We start from the raw sequence: 15,257 nt of genomic DNA, 5'->3' as shown, positions 1-15,257 counted from the left end.
CTTATAGTTTAGTTTCCTGTTTATTCTGTATATATGAGAAATTCATTCTTTCATATTCTGTAAAACATTAACTACTCAGGCATAAAACATAAACCAGTGACAGGCTGGGAGATTTTCTCTAATATTTCATGATAAACAGGAAGTTTATTGTAATCTAACATTGATGAGTCCCTCATCGTTTAGTGACTGTGGAAAATGTGCTGCTTGTTTCTCCACAATGATGTGTTGAAATGTCCCAGCATTGATTCGTCCCTAAAGCCAAAGTTCACTCATTCATCCTCAGAGCCTGATGGATTCTCTTCACCGCTGGAAACTTGATTTCTGACAGTTCAGAAATAATCGGCTCTTGTCATTTATTCTGTCAGAGGCTTGTTTGTTTCTGGGGACCCACGTTGGGGACCTGTGCAATATGTCCTTTGAGTCTCCATGCTGTCCTGTCCTCAGGTGATTGTTCTCAGGTGTGTCTCGTTCCCTGATTACCTTCTGTGTATTTAAGTCACCGATGTCTCTGTTGGATGTTCAATATCTCTCTGTCAGGCTGTCCATCCGCTTACCTGTTACTCCCAGTGTTGAGCCTTTGTCTTCTGCTCAGCTGTGCTGCCAGGATTTTGGACTTTGGATTGTGTTTTTGTACCATTAAACCGTTTTGGATATTTTCTGTAACCTGGGTCTGCTGTGTTCTGCCTGACCACCTCCACCACAATCCATGACATCTGGTGATCCTCTCTCCTCCTCACACTATTAAATTTTTGGATGCAGCTGGAAAAATCTACATTTTTAATTATTTACTCAAAGCAGTTTGAAAACTTGTTTTTTTTTTTAGTTTCTTGTTTCCAATCAACGGCTCTGTGAGCTACAGATCTCTGCATTAGACTTGTGAAGGTATTTCCTTTAGAAACATAAATTACAATGATTTCACTGCACTCAATAAACTTGGATGCTCTTCTGAGTTCAACACCTGCCTGCTACCTGTTGCCCCCTGACTCAGATTCATGGCCTACAGCGCCATCTAGTGACCAAAGAGGAAATGTATCACATGTTTGGTTCCTGCAGTGCCTGGAGACACGAAGGTGGAAAAAGCAACAGCTGATGTTACAGAGAGAGAAAGTTTGAGTCAGAAACCTTTATTTACTCTGATAATATAGCAGAGATTACAGTTTATATATTCATATATAACATGTAATAATTCTGACAATCAGTTTACTTTTAAAAGACCAAATCAGTCCCATGTCATTTCCAATCCAATTCTTTAAAATCATCCAATCCAATCTCTGACTGAGAAATGCCATTTTATCAATCAATCAATCAATCAATCAATCAATCAATCAATCAATCAATCAATCAATCAATCAAATGTTATTTGTACAGCACATTTCAGCAGCAGCCTGGCATCTCAAAGTGCTTCACGTCATAACAAACATAGAAACAAAGTCATGCATTGGGAGGTTTTTGCCCAAAGGTTTACTGGTTTCACTCCTACTGGGTTAAATGGAACACAATAAACTGATGAGCTGTAAGTAAATCAATAAAAGTATTTTTATTTGTGATTTGATACATCATTTGATTTTACAATAAAAGTATTAATTCAACTTATTCATTGGTAAATTTGTTGTTTTAGCTCCTTCAATTTAATGGCTTTAATTCCGCCCTTATTTTGAAAGGCCAGGTTCCAGCTTCCTTCCTTCCGTCCTTTGTCTCCAGCTTGACTCCTGAGCTCAGTGTGAGCAGCATCCAGCCGGAGCTCCGCTCACAGAAAACAGCCACACTTCCTCTCCTCTGTCTCAGCGGCTGGTTCTTTAAAAACGGTTCAACTGCAGCCGGAGCGGCTTTTCTCTCTGCGTCTCCGCGGAACCAACGGACTTTTCTCCGCCGGAGTCCAGAGGAGGACCGGAGGAGAACCGGAGGATGAACCCGCCGTGCGCGCGCTGCGGGAAGATTGTCTATCCCACGGAGAAAGTCATCTGCCTGGACAAGGTGGGAAGAGGCTGCAGCAGCAGACAGGCTGGAAACCATCACATTATAGAGCGTTAAAAGTTCATTCCTATAGCAGAAGGGAGAATTTAATCAATAATATGATAGATTGATACTTTTTCACTTAAAGAAAATGTTGGAGTCTGAAAGCAAATTTCTTAAATGAATAAAATGTAAATGAATATATGGAAAAAGTAAATGAATAAACTGTCAAACTCGGTATTTGTGGATGTAAAACGTGATAATTTGGCATTTTTGTTTTTCAAATTAAAATATTTCTGTTTATTTCTCTCAGGTTTTTAAAGAATTCCCAAAATATACATCCATTATTTATCCATCATTGAAAAGATACAATAATGTTCACATTTATCACTTTGCATTTAAATCAGTTTTTATATGTGATAAAGAACAATGATATTCATTTGTAATTGATTTATTATCATATCTACAGAAACTACCAACATCACAGACTGGATGAGTTTTTACAGTGTTTCCTGCAGCTTCTTGCATAACAATGTTAAATTATGAATTGATCTCCAGCAGCTTCATGTGTTCTCTGTCTGTTCTGAGGGTCAGATGACACAGCAGCATGTAGGCGCCGCTCAGAACCATTCCTCCCACCTGCCATCCTCAAACCAACAAACATCTCCTGGTCCCAACTGGGACCAGCACAGCAAACCAGTCTGAAGTGCTTCTACATGGAGTCACTGGGCTGAGCGTTTTGGAGGGTCTGAAATGAGGAGATGAATCTTTTCTGATTGTTAGAAGCAGAGATTGAAAGAGGAGGCTGGTGAGAACCAGGTGAGAGTCAAAGTGAGGAAAGAATGGAGATCCTTCTGTCAGAAAAGCTCCACATCAGATCATCTTCAAAATCCCAGCAGAAAACAATTCATCTGTCCGTTTATTAAAATGCTCGGCACTCTGAGTGATTTCCAGCTGAAGGGAGATTTATGTGGGAGGAGAAATGTGATGGCGCAGCAGCTGCAGTTCCATTAATGTTCACTGGGGGCTGATTTTATCACCTGCTGAAGCTGACACCAGAAGAAGAGTGGCTCACAGAGACTCCTTCAGACTCCGACAGACCCAGAACTTTCTGCAGGCCCGTCTGGCTCTCGGACCGGACCGCGAGAAGCAGAGGAATCCCGTCACAGTGTCAGATGTCTGGGTTTCCCTGCTGCTCCAGGCTGAATCCCTGAGAAGTCAGACGACTGATGACTGGAAGAAGCAGAGACATGTCCAAGTCCGACCTGACAAGTTCTGGCGTCTGCTGATGCCTGGAGGTTCTGACCCGCATTGGGAGAGTTTCTATGCTTTTGAAGATGATTGTATCAGCAGGATAATGTGCAGAGCAGAGCTTGGAGCAGGAAACAGGAGCAGTGAGGTTTAAAATGAGCAGAACCTGGAGGAGATGTTCCGGAGTCTGGAGACGTTTGGATCAAGAGACTTTAAAAGTTTCCAGAAACTTTGGCTGCTTGGAGAGAAACATCCAGAAGAGAAACACAAGAAATAATCAGATGAAAGAATTTCTTCTTTGCTTTCTGATCACTTTCTGTCTCTGCCTGTCAGCTGAACCCAGCAGTCAAAGCTGTGTTGACATCTCTAACACAGAATCGAGTCACTTTCTAAGGATTTGAATAATCCTGATCCGGAGCAGATGGAGGAAGATCTGAGCTGAATGCTGCTGACTGAGCAGCCGCTGCTGGTCCAATCTGAGCAAATCTATTTATATCCAGGAACTCCTGTTTGCACAAACTACATGTACACTGATGGCCACACTTTAAAAACACCAGAAATCACAGACACTAGCAGCTGTCGGCCTCTTGCAGACGCAGATTGATGAGCGGCTGAAGCTGAAGGACGTCGGCAGAGATCCAAGAAGTTGGAATTTTTCCTGACACTTTGAAACATTTCAGGATCTTGTTTGTTCTAGAAAATAGTGAGAAACTAGAAAAGTGTAGAACAAAACACTGAGTATCCAGATATCACTGTTTCTACTGAGACAAAGTAAAAACATCATTAAAGATCCAGAGATTCTGTTTCTGTCACACTGACATAAATTAGATATTTTTCATCCAATTAACTAAATAAATGTGAACAAATCATGTCTGACCTTCTGAAAATGTTGGTCAGCAGGACTTGAAGTTATCAGGAGGAAGTCTGACTCAGACAGACTGGATCTGACTGCTGGACTCGTCTGGTTTTGGTTCAGGAGGATTTCAGATCAGAGCTGATCAATAATCAGACATAATGTGGCTGTTTGTGTTTTTCCATCAGAACTGGCATAAAGGATGTTTCCACTGCGAAGTCTGCAAGATGACCCTGAACATGAAGAACTACAAAGGCTACGACAAGAAGCCGTACTGCAACGCGTGAGTAGAGCCGCGTCCTCTGATGGATCCAACATGGCTGCTGCTGCAGCTGCTGCTGCTGCTGCTGCTGCTGATCCTGATGCTGCTGCTGCTGCTGCTGCTGCTGCTGATCCTGATGCTGCTGCTGCTGCTGCTGCTGATCCTGATGCTGCTGCTGCTGATCCTGATGCTGCTGATCCTGATGCTGCTGCTGCGTCCCAATGCTAGGCTCCGCCCACCGCTGGCAGAGCCACTCTGATTATCTGAGTCCTGAAGGTTTTTCTAGCAGTACTGGTTTCATGAAAACATGGAGAGATGATGAACCTGAAAGGGGGCGGAGCTTCCAGCAGGTTTGACGGATGATTGGATGAATCAGCTGGTGTTTTGGGGGCGGGGCCTGTGGTTCTGATCCGTTAGCTGGTATCGGTGAGCTGATCGTCATGATGATCTGGTATCTGTGTTGGTTGTAGAAAGCGGCTCTGCTGGAGTTGTAAAGTTTCCAGGGTTTTCCAGGGTTTTCCAGGTTTTTCCAGGTTTTCTGGTTCCTGAACATCAGAACGTCATGAAGAGGTTTTATTCTTCTGCTCTAATCTAGAAAAATCATTTCAGTCCAAACATGGAAACAAGAGCCGTCTTTGTTCTGACATCACATCTCAAACAGTGGTTTAATTGGCTGAGAGGCGACCATGACCTCTGACCCCTCTGGGTTAAAAATCTGCTTTTCTTATCAGGTGGTTAAAGTTCTAACTTCAGTTAAAACTGGAGACTCTGAGTTTACATGACAAATAACAGAAACTGCATGAATGTAAACCTGCAGTTCAACACAATGACATCATGAAATCTCAGCCTGCTGCCTCTAACCCCTGACCCCTAACCCCTGACCCAGGCCGGCCCGAGGCACAAGCAAACTAAGGAGCCGCTTAGGGCCCCAGGGCCACTAAGGGGCCCCTGAGCGGAGCTGATTTTTTTATTTTTGTAATTATCTCTGAACCAGCAGCTGATGAGTCGCTGTGAGCTCGTTTGCTGCGTTGGACTGTTTTCCCTGTTTTTCCTGCAGCATTCCTGCAGCGGTTTCCCGCCCCTCTGTTGGTTTGGTTTTTGCAGCTCGGTGCTGAAGTGGAGAAACGACGTCCTGTAATTAAAGCGTCTGTGAAGCCGCGGCGCTGCCCGGTTTTAGAGCTGGAGGACGGATCGGGCTCAGCTTTTCTTGGCTCTTTGTTGATCTGTGGCTGCAGCAGCAGCAGCTTCACTTCACGCCCGGTTCGGTAGGAAGCTGCTGAAACGGGTCAGAAAACATGAAGAGAACCAAGTGTTGTTTGGTCACACTTTAATTAGCAAGTTCGGAAAAAAACTGCTTTATTTAGATATAAAAATCCATTTTACATCTAAAACATTTTGGTATTTTATCTTTTATCTTAATATTAGATATAAAACCTGTAATGTTTCAGTTTAATCAATAATCAATAAAACGATGAACTTCAGAAAAATGTTGAGAAAAAAGATTTCCTGGAACAAACCCAATGGTTTCCCCATCAGAATCAGACTGCAGCATCACAGAGCCTCCTCCGTGCCTCGCAGTGGTTCTGACTGGTCTCAGGTTCTGGACGCGGCTCTGCGAGCCCTCTCTTCTTCGTTGGTATTTTTTAGGATGTCTTTTAGTGACTTTTCCTCTGAGATTCATCTCTAAGCCACTAGTTAGTAGTTTGACTAACCCATTTCATCACTTCCTGTGAAATAGCTCCTCTCTCTGGTTGCCAGAAAGTTTTTCTCTTTGCTTTAATGCATAATGAAGGTGAAAACTTTAATATTTCCAAACTAACTATTTAAAAATTGTGCTGAAAGTTTCCTAAGAACAGAAACTGCTGATGTACGAGACGTGACTTTTATTCCATGTTTTTAAAGATTATAACATAAGTACCAGTGCTTGTTCTGTACATGTCAGCAGGACAGCGCCCCCTGCAGGCAGCGCCTAGCAGCAGCATCCTGTCATCTGCCACTTCTTCTGACCCAGGCCCTCGTTGTGTTTGGGTTAAATTTGGTTAAATCTATTGATGGCAGCAGGACTCCAGTTCTGGAAGGTTCTGATTTCACTTTCCGCTGATCTCAAGCGTTAAGAGGAGAGTGAGACTGTGGGAGGTTTAGTGCTGGAGGTCTCGTGCTCCTTAAAGCCCGTCTGTCTGCAGATGATGTGAGGGATTAAAAAGCACATGAGAGCTTTAGACACTTTAACTCACCACTGCACCAGTTTAACAGTAAAACGATCCAACCGGGAAAAGCTCAGGCTGTCGCTGAAGCCAAACCTGCAGAGATTCCTGGAACGTCCTGGGCTGAAGTTTAATCTGCTGGGAACGTCGCCCCCTGTGGGATTGGAGGAGCTCTGCAGGACCAGACGTCTGTCTGTCTGTCCACACAGAAACTGTTCAGCTCTTCATGATGCAAACCTACAGCAGGCTCAAAGTGCATCTGTGTGGGATGGGCGACAGGGCCAGGACTCAAATACAGTAACTTTATTCATTAATTGCACAGATTGAAAACATTTTTGCATAGTTAATCAACTTTATTTGTATTTGTTTGCATACATAAAGCCTGGCCGGAACCGCTGTGTTGGCTTGTTTCTGGTCCTCTGATAAATCCGATGCACCAGCAACACGAGCTAACAGCAGCGATGGAGATGAAGCCACTGGTTCTGATCCCTGGGTTTTAATTTCTGCTTCTAAACGTCTGATTGGATCCTGGGAAACTTCCATTCATTTGATCTAAATAGTGAAGAAACCAAATAAAAGCATTCAAATTAAAGTCAAATGTTTTTTGATGCTGTGAGATTTTTACTGAATAAGAGTTGAGATTCTGTTCAGTGGCTTGAACTGCATGTTAATAACTCAGTGGAGTCATTTAATCTGTTTAATATCTGAAAATCAAACGTAAAAATCAAAGTGAAAAAGCTTTAAGGAAGAACATTGAATTATCATCCAAGCTAATTGACTCCAGGAGCCTGATTGAGGTCAATCAGCTGTTTTCTCTGCATCATGTCAGTCGGTTCATCAGGCTGAGACGTTTTCCTCTAAATCTGTCGGTTTCATCAGGAAGCAGCAGATTGTTTGGTTCTGATCACAAACAGATTCTGTTAAACTGGATTTGTTTTCTATGCAAAGGAGCTCCAATAAAAGCTGATTATGTAACTGAAGAGCGGCTGATTGTGGGAACATGAAGGTAAATAAGTTTCCTCTGAGCTTCAGCCTGCAGCTTTTACACATCCAGCCTGAAGAGGTTATGTAACGACCGGCCCACATGACCCAGATCTGCTGCTGGTGGAGCAGAACGTCAGAGGAACCTCTGCTGCTTCTGAGGAGCAAAGACATGAACAAGATCAGCTTGTTCATCTGACAGAGGGATTCAGGTCAGCTGATGTGACCTGAATCAGCTCCAGGTCAAACCAGCTTCAGGTCATACCAGCTCTAGGTCAAATCAGCTTCAGGTCAAATCAGCTTCAGGTCAAACCAGCTTCAGGTCAAACCAGCTCCAGGTCAAACCAGCTTCAGGTCAAACCAGCTTCAGGTCAAACCAGCTCCAGGTCAAACCAGCTCCAGGTCAAACCAGCTGAGCTCAGAGCCATGAAGCTCCATCTGCTACAGGCTCTGATGTTTAAATGATTCAAATAAAGAATGCTAAACTGCTAAACTGCTTGTGCAAAAGAAATCCAGCTGCAGTTATTGGCTGTGCTGCAGGGAATCTATATTTTGCACATGCAATTTATTACATCTTCAGAAACTGTGGACTCAAAATGACAACGTTAAAATATAACTTCGTTTTATTAATATTGAATTTTTAAGCAAGCAGCTGCAGCAGGTGAAGCAGCTGCAGCAGGTGAAGCAGTTCCTTATCAAACTTAATCCCAGACATAGAAAATGTGGAATCAAATGATCAAAGAGGAAAAAATCAGCCTGAGAGAAACAGGAACCATGTGAAGGACCAAGAGTTACGTAATCCTCTCTACACTGCCTCAGATGTTGTGTGTGTGTGTGTGTGTGTGTGTGTGTGTGTGTGTGTGTGTGTGTGTGTGGTGTGTGTGTGTGGGGGGTGTGTGTGTGTGTGTGTGTGTGTGTGGTGTGTGTGTGTGTGTGTGTGTGTTTGCGCACCACAGTGGGTCGATCAGCAGCGTGAGAAATCAGGAGCAGCAGGCAGAGAGATGAGCTGCTTTTGGAGGCAGCTGAGATTTTTCTGCATGAATGAGTGAAGATAGAGATGAGCGATCTGATTGGCTGTGACTGGCTGGTAAAGACAGAGGAGCGATCTGATTGGCTGTGACTGGGTTGATTTGAAGCTGACAGAGTGTTTTCTCTTTACTTTCGCTGTTTGAAAGTTTGATCTTTTTATTTTTCAGGATTTTTTTGCTCTTTATCTTACAGTAGATTGTCAGGAGAGCAGGTTCCTTCACCAGGTTCCTTCACCTGGTTCCTTCACCAGGTTCCTTCACCTGGTTCCTTCACCTGGTTCCTTCACCTGGTTCCTTCACCAGGTTCCTTTACCAGGTTCCTTCACCAGGTTCCTTCACCAGGTTCCTTCACCTGGTTCCTTCACCAGGTTCCTTCACCTGGTTCCTTCACCAGGTTCCTTTACCAGGTTCCTTCACCTGGTTCCTTCACCTGGTTCCTTCACCAGGTTCCTTCACCAGGTTCCTTCACCAGGTTCCTTCACCTGGTTCCTTTACCAGGTTCCTTCACCAGGTTCCTTCACCTGGTTCCTTCACCAGGTTCCTTCACCTGGTTCCTTCACCAGGTTCCTTCACCAGGTTCCTTCACCTGGTTCCTTCACCAGGTTCCTTCACCAGGTTCCTTCACCTGGTTCCTTCACCAGGTTCCTTCACCAGGTTCCTTCACCTGGTTCCTTCACCAGGTTCCTTCACCAGGTTCCTTCACCAGGTTCCTTCACCTGGTTCCTTCACCAGGTTCCTTTACCAGGTTCCTTCACCAGGTTCCTTCACCTGGTTCCTTCACCAGGTTCCTTCACCTGGTTCCTTCACCTGGTTCCTTCACCTGGTTCCTTCACCAGGTTCCTTTACCAGTTCCTTCACCAGGTTCCTTCACCTGGTTCCTTTACCAGGTTCCTTTACCTGGTTCCTTCACCTGGTTCCTTCACCAGGTTCCTTTACCTGGTTCCTTCACCGGGTTCCTTCACCAGGTTCCTTTACCAGGTTCGTTTACCTGGTTCCTTCACCTGGTTCCTTCACCAGGTTCCTTTACCTGGTTCCTTCACTGGGTTCCTTCACCTGGTTCCTTTACCAGGTTCGTTTACGAGGTTCCTTCACCAGGTTCCTTCACCTGGTTCCTTTACCAGGTTCCTTTACCTGGTTCCTTCACCTGGTTCCTTTACCAGGTTCCTTCACCAGGTTCCTTCACCTGGTTCCTTCACCTGGTTCCTTCACCGGGTTCCTTTACCAGGTTCCTTCACCTGGTTACTTCATTGCTGCGGTTTCTGTTTTGGTCTCTGACTCTTTAGAGCAGCAGAAGAAGAAAAACGATGATTCGTTATTCAGATGTTAACATGTTTGTTCTACTGCTGGGTTTTGGTGACGGTTTGCAGGATCTGATCTGAGTTCAAACTGAGACCTTCATGGACGATCTGGATCTGGATGATCTGGATCTGGATGATCTGGATCTGGATGACTCTGACGTCTCTCAGCAGTTTGGGTTAAAATGACACCATATTTAGTTCTGACAGTTTGTGTTGATGTTTTTCTGAACCTTCAAACCTCCATACTTTATGAATTAGATTATTGAATGTTTATTCATTTCCCAGCTGATGTTGCTTGTTTTCTAACACAGTGAGATTTTATGGTGATGGTTATTTTGAAGCAATAACTGAATCTTTTCCACCTGAACTGCAACATTGATGGTTGTTAAACTATCGGAGGTTAAACTGAGTCCTAATGATGTCATGAAGTCAGTTAAAGTAGCAGAAAAAGGTTTTTTCATTGTTTGCTTCATTTGGACCTCAGACTATCGCGGCTCGGAGTCTGGAGGCTGGAAAATGTCACCAACATCAGAGACAATGAGGATCTAAATATGAATCCATAACAAACCGACAGACGGCTTATAGCAGAAAGACAGGAAGAGTCTGAGGGAAACAGTGTGTGTGTGTGTGTCTGTGTGTTGGTGTGTGTCTGTGTGTGTGTGTGTGTGTGTGTGTGGGTGTTGGTATAATTAGCTGGTTTCATAGATGAAGGAGCCGTAAAGGAAACTGTTTCCTCTCTGAAGGTCGTTTCAGTTTTTCTTGTTTCTGAAACTTTATCTCTGCTCTGCAGGACAAACTTCCTTCCTGTAATCACCTTAAACTTCGCTGCCTGCCGGCATCATGAGGGCCGCGGCCTAATCAAAGTCTCTCTTTTGTCTTGACCCGCAGCAGGCGGCCATCCACAGGAGCTGAGTCTGAAAGCTTTGCAGCAAAGGATTAATCTGCAGATTAATAAATGACGACTCGGCTCATTTAGAAGCTCTGTTGGTGTTTCAGAAATAGAAATGAAATCTGCTTTCTGACGCCGTTTGAAATGAATCAGAGCAGCAGAAAATAATCCGTCCAGCTTGTTTGACTCACTAAGGAGTTATTGATCCAGAGGCCTGATGACCAGGGGTGTCCAACCTGCGGCTCGGGGCCAGAAAGTGGCCTTTCAATGACTTTCATTATTCTTTCTAAATTAAAATCCAATAACAAATTCAGATTTTCAACAGTTTTTAGTTTATTCCCACAATATTTGCTTCGATGCCCCGACGAACATGGCGTCTGCGGTTGTCATGGCAACGGGAGCAGGCGAAGCGAAACCTACAGGATCCAGTTTGACTTTTTCAGCCTGGACTGGTTTTTTTCCAGAATAATTCCTGGATTCTGTTTTCATTGTTTTGAAACAGAAACACAAAAGCAGCAAATTAAATCTTCAGGAAATGAGATCAGATCATTTTCTCCTCTCTCCCTCCAGCAGAAGCTGCAGCTGCTGCAGATTTTACCAGTGAAACCAGTTAACAGTGTCAGACTGCTAACTGGTCCAGCGTTTCTGAAGCTTTCCTGGACTTTAATGTAATGAGATGGATATTAATCACTAAAAAGTAAATTATGATTTTCTGGATTATTTCTTCATATATATTTTTATTCTGTCTCATGTTTAGGTGTTAATGAAACAAAAATCACAAACCTCTCTGTTCCTTCTTGGAATGGAAATTTGAAAATTTGTTGAATTAGAGGCAGAAATAATAATATAAATAATAATATAATAATCTAAATCTTTCCTTTCTAACTTTCTGACCTGATTGGTTTGTTTCTGGTTTTCTATGTGAGCCAAACAGAACCAAACAGAACCTGAAACATGAACCCGTTTGGTGCTCAGATGTTGTTATTAAAGCATTAATGCAGCAGCTTATTGTTGCTGCAGCAGAATCAGAGTTTTTCAGTTCAGATGGATTCCAGAGGCTCTGAGCCTGAAGAGCCTGGAAATGTGCAGAAAAGATGAAAAGAGATTCAGTCGAACAGAACCGAGCCGAGAACCGCTTCTAAATAAAACCCAACATTCATTTCACAGGCGAGTTGAAAAGAAAACATGAGAACAAAAGAGCTGAAGCTACAATGAGTGGGAGGAGAGGATGATGATGATGAGGATGATGAGGATGATGATAAAGACGATGATGAAGATGATGATGAAGAAGATTAGGATGATGATGATTACGATGATGATATGATTATGGTGATGATGAGGATGTGATGATAATGATTATGAGAATGATGATAATGATGATGAGGATGATGATGAGGAGGATGATGATGAAGATGATGATGAAGAAGAAGATGAGGATGATGACGATGATGATTAGTATGATGATGAAGATGATGATGAAGATGATGATGAAGAAGATTAGGATGATGATGATTACGATGATGATATGATTATGGTGATGATGAGGATGTGATGATAATGATTATGAGAATGATGATGAGGATGATGATGACGACGATGATTATGAGGATGAGGATAATGATGATGAGGATGATGATGACGACGATGATTATGAGGATGAGGATGATGATGAAGATGATGATGATTATGACAACGATGATTATGAGGATGATGATAACGATGATGATGATGATATGATGGTGATGATGATGATGAGGAGGAGGATGATGACGACGATGATGATGATAATGATTATGAGGATGATGATGATAACGATGATGATGATGATATGATGGTGATGATGATGAAGTGATGATGATTATGATGATGATGATCATGATGATGAGGATGATGACGACGACGATGATGATGATAATGATTATGAGGAAGATGATAATGATGATGAGGATGATAACGACGATTATGAGGATGATGATGATGATGATGAGTCACTCACGGCTCACATGGAGCCTCAAGATAAATCCCACAGCTCCCAGTCTGACCATCATCACCAGTTCAGATCAGACAAAAACGACCAATCAGGTTTTCCCCCCAAATGCAGCATTAACTTTATTTATCTATTTATTTTATTGTTCCAATATTCTCCGTTTTGATTAGTGAAGATCGGATGAAACAAAAACAAACGCATCTGGATCTTTACAAAATGACCTTTGACCTTCCCATGCTCTCATCATCATCATGCTCTCATAATGTCTTGGTGATTTTCTCCCTTCTTCTGTGTCAACCATTGAACCTGATGTCATTCCAGAATGCAATGCAGCGCGAGAAATAGTGAATATTGTCCATATTTACTGTTTATTATAATAATGAACTGAAATGTTTTTGAAATCTAGTTTAAAACTTTTTTCAGACCTTCAGAGGTTAAAGTTTCAGTTTTTCTGGTTTTATAACAAACATTAAACTTATGAATCTCAGCAGTTTTTCTGAGTTCCTCGGATGTTTGCGGCTCCTCTAGTTGGTATAGATCTATGTGATGTAGACAGGATGACTGAATGGAGTCAGGCTCTATGCCCCAGCAGCCTGTTGCTCTGCTGCTCTGCAGCTTTAAGTTTGAACGTGTCATCAATCTGCAGCTCGTTAAAGAACAGAACATTCATATTTTCATCAAAAGATGAAAATATGAATAATTTCTATTCTGCAGAACAATGATAAAGTTTGTTCTGGTCTCCAGTAGATTAAAAACCATTTGAGTCAGATTAACCAGATTAACCAGATTGAACCGGTTCCTGTTTTTCAGGCATTACCCCAAGACGTCGTTCACCATCGTCACCGACACGCCGGAGAATCTGCGGCTGCGGCAGCAGAGCGAGCTGCAGAGCCAGGTGAGCAGCTCCGACCTGCAGGGGGCGCCACTCACCTCAGGTTGCAGATATCAGGAAATAAAAATAACACAGTCATGAGAATAAAACCATAACATGCAGCTTTGGTCTCATATTATCATAACTTTACTGTCATAATTTAATATTTTCTTACTGGCTCTGTAGTTTAGTGTTTTCCCTCGGCTCTGTTATGTTTTCACACGTTTAATATCAAAGTTATGAATAACAGATTAAATCCAACACAGGAAACCGTAACCATGGTAACAACTTCAACTCTTTTCCCCCTCATCGTCTAAATGAGGCCAGAGAGACAGAATCATAAACTCACAGATACATTCAAGATAAACAGGAAACAAACATCTCATTTCATTGTCTGGAGGAAAAGGATCCACGTTATCAGAACCAAATATTTAAATATTCCTATTGAAAATGTTTTTATTGATCTAATTGAATATTCATGTTTTCTGAGACACTGAATTTATTCTGGTTTTTTTCTCTGAGCTGAAATGTTTGTGTCATAAATCTGTAATATCTGAGTTTCAGTTTCTGGAATGAATGCCAATGATAATCGATCATTTAGAATCAATACGGTGATTCTTGATTAGCCGGTTAATAATTGGACAGTAAATTTGCTCGGTGAGTTTTTCCAGGTTTGGAAGCTCAGACTGGATCAGATCCACAGAAACGGTTTTTGGCTGAATATTTCTTCTTTCAGCAAACGGAATAATCAGGTGGAATGAATCCATCCAGCCGGTGAACTGGTTCGGTTCTGCCTGAGGTTTAACCTGAATCACTTCTGTTGGGTTTCATCCCGGATCAGAACCTGTGGAATCCTGGCTGCTGTTCCCCAGGCCTCCTGAGGGGGCGCCGCGCCGCTCTGAGTCACCGCTTTGAGTCACCGCTCTGAGTCACCGCGGCGGCGGCCGTCATCAGCCAGCAGGCGGACACAGAGGGACAGATGTCCACTCAGCAGGACGACACGCTGTGCGTCTGTCCGACACTCAGCCCACTTTGAGTCGAACAGAAAACAGAGTCTGTTGTTTGCTGAAAGAACAAATATTCAGCCAAAAACCGTTTCTGTGAATCTGATCCACTGAATCCAGTCTGATGAAGAATTTAGACAATTCAGAATGAAACATGGAAGCCAGAAACAAATTTCTCTGAGCTCTCTCGTCTGAGATGTTCTCTTTATTTCTTTCTGCAGAAAGAAAAAAACTTGAGGTGATTTGGAGACGATCTAGAAATCCAGATTGTTGAGCAGCAGCTCAACTGCTTCTCCCCTCTAAACGCAGCGACAGCATTAATATAAAGAATTATAAATCTCTTACCTTCTGGTTCTAAACATCTCGGTTAAAGTCGCCCTCTGACCTCTGACCTCTGACCCGTCCTGCTCATCAGGTCAGATGATCATGATGTCATCTGTGACATCATGATCATGTGACCTGATGATGTTTCAGATCTGATTCAGATCCAGAATCAGATTATTTCTGTCTGCAGATGTGAATAAAAACCTGAACATCAGATCCATTTACAGTCTGAACCCACAAAGGTTCTGTTTAGTAAACCTGGTTCTGTTCAGTAAACTTGGTTCTGTTTAGTAAACCTGGTTCTGTTCAGTAAACCTGGTTCTGTTCAGTAAACCTGGTTCTGTTCAGTAAC

The 15,257-nt window shown here is 42.8% G+C and overlaps 1 pseudogene; it reads left to right on the top strand.

Moving 5' to 3' along the window:
• The first annotated feature begins 1,717 nt into the window (after nucleotides 1-1,717).
• The window catches only part of LOC129354409 (LIM zinc-binding domain-containing Nebulette-like), a 53,825-nt pseudogene continuing 40,285 nt past the window's right edge, over nucleotides 1,718-15,257 (top strand).

This window comes from Poeciliopsis prolifica, unplaced genomic scaffold (assembly GCF_027474105.1).
Source record: "Poeciliopsis prolifica strain line A6 unplaced genomic scaffold, Auburn_PproV2 SCAFFOLD109, whole genome shotgun sequence".
Classification (NCBI taxonomy): Eukaryota; Metazoa; Chordata; class Actinopteri; order Cyprinodontiformes; family Poeciliidae; genus Poeciliopsis; species Poeciliopsis prolifica.
This window is presented reverse-complemented; position numbering and strand designations above follow the sequence as displayed.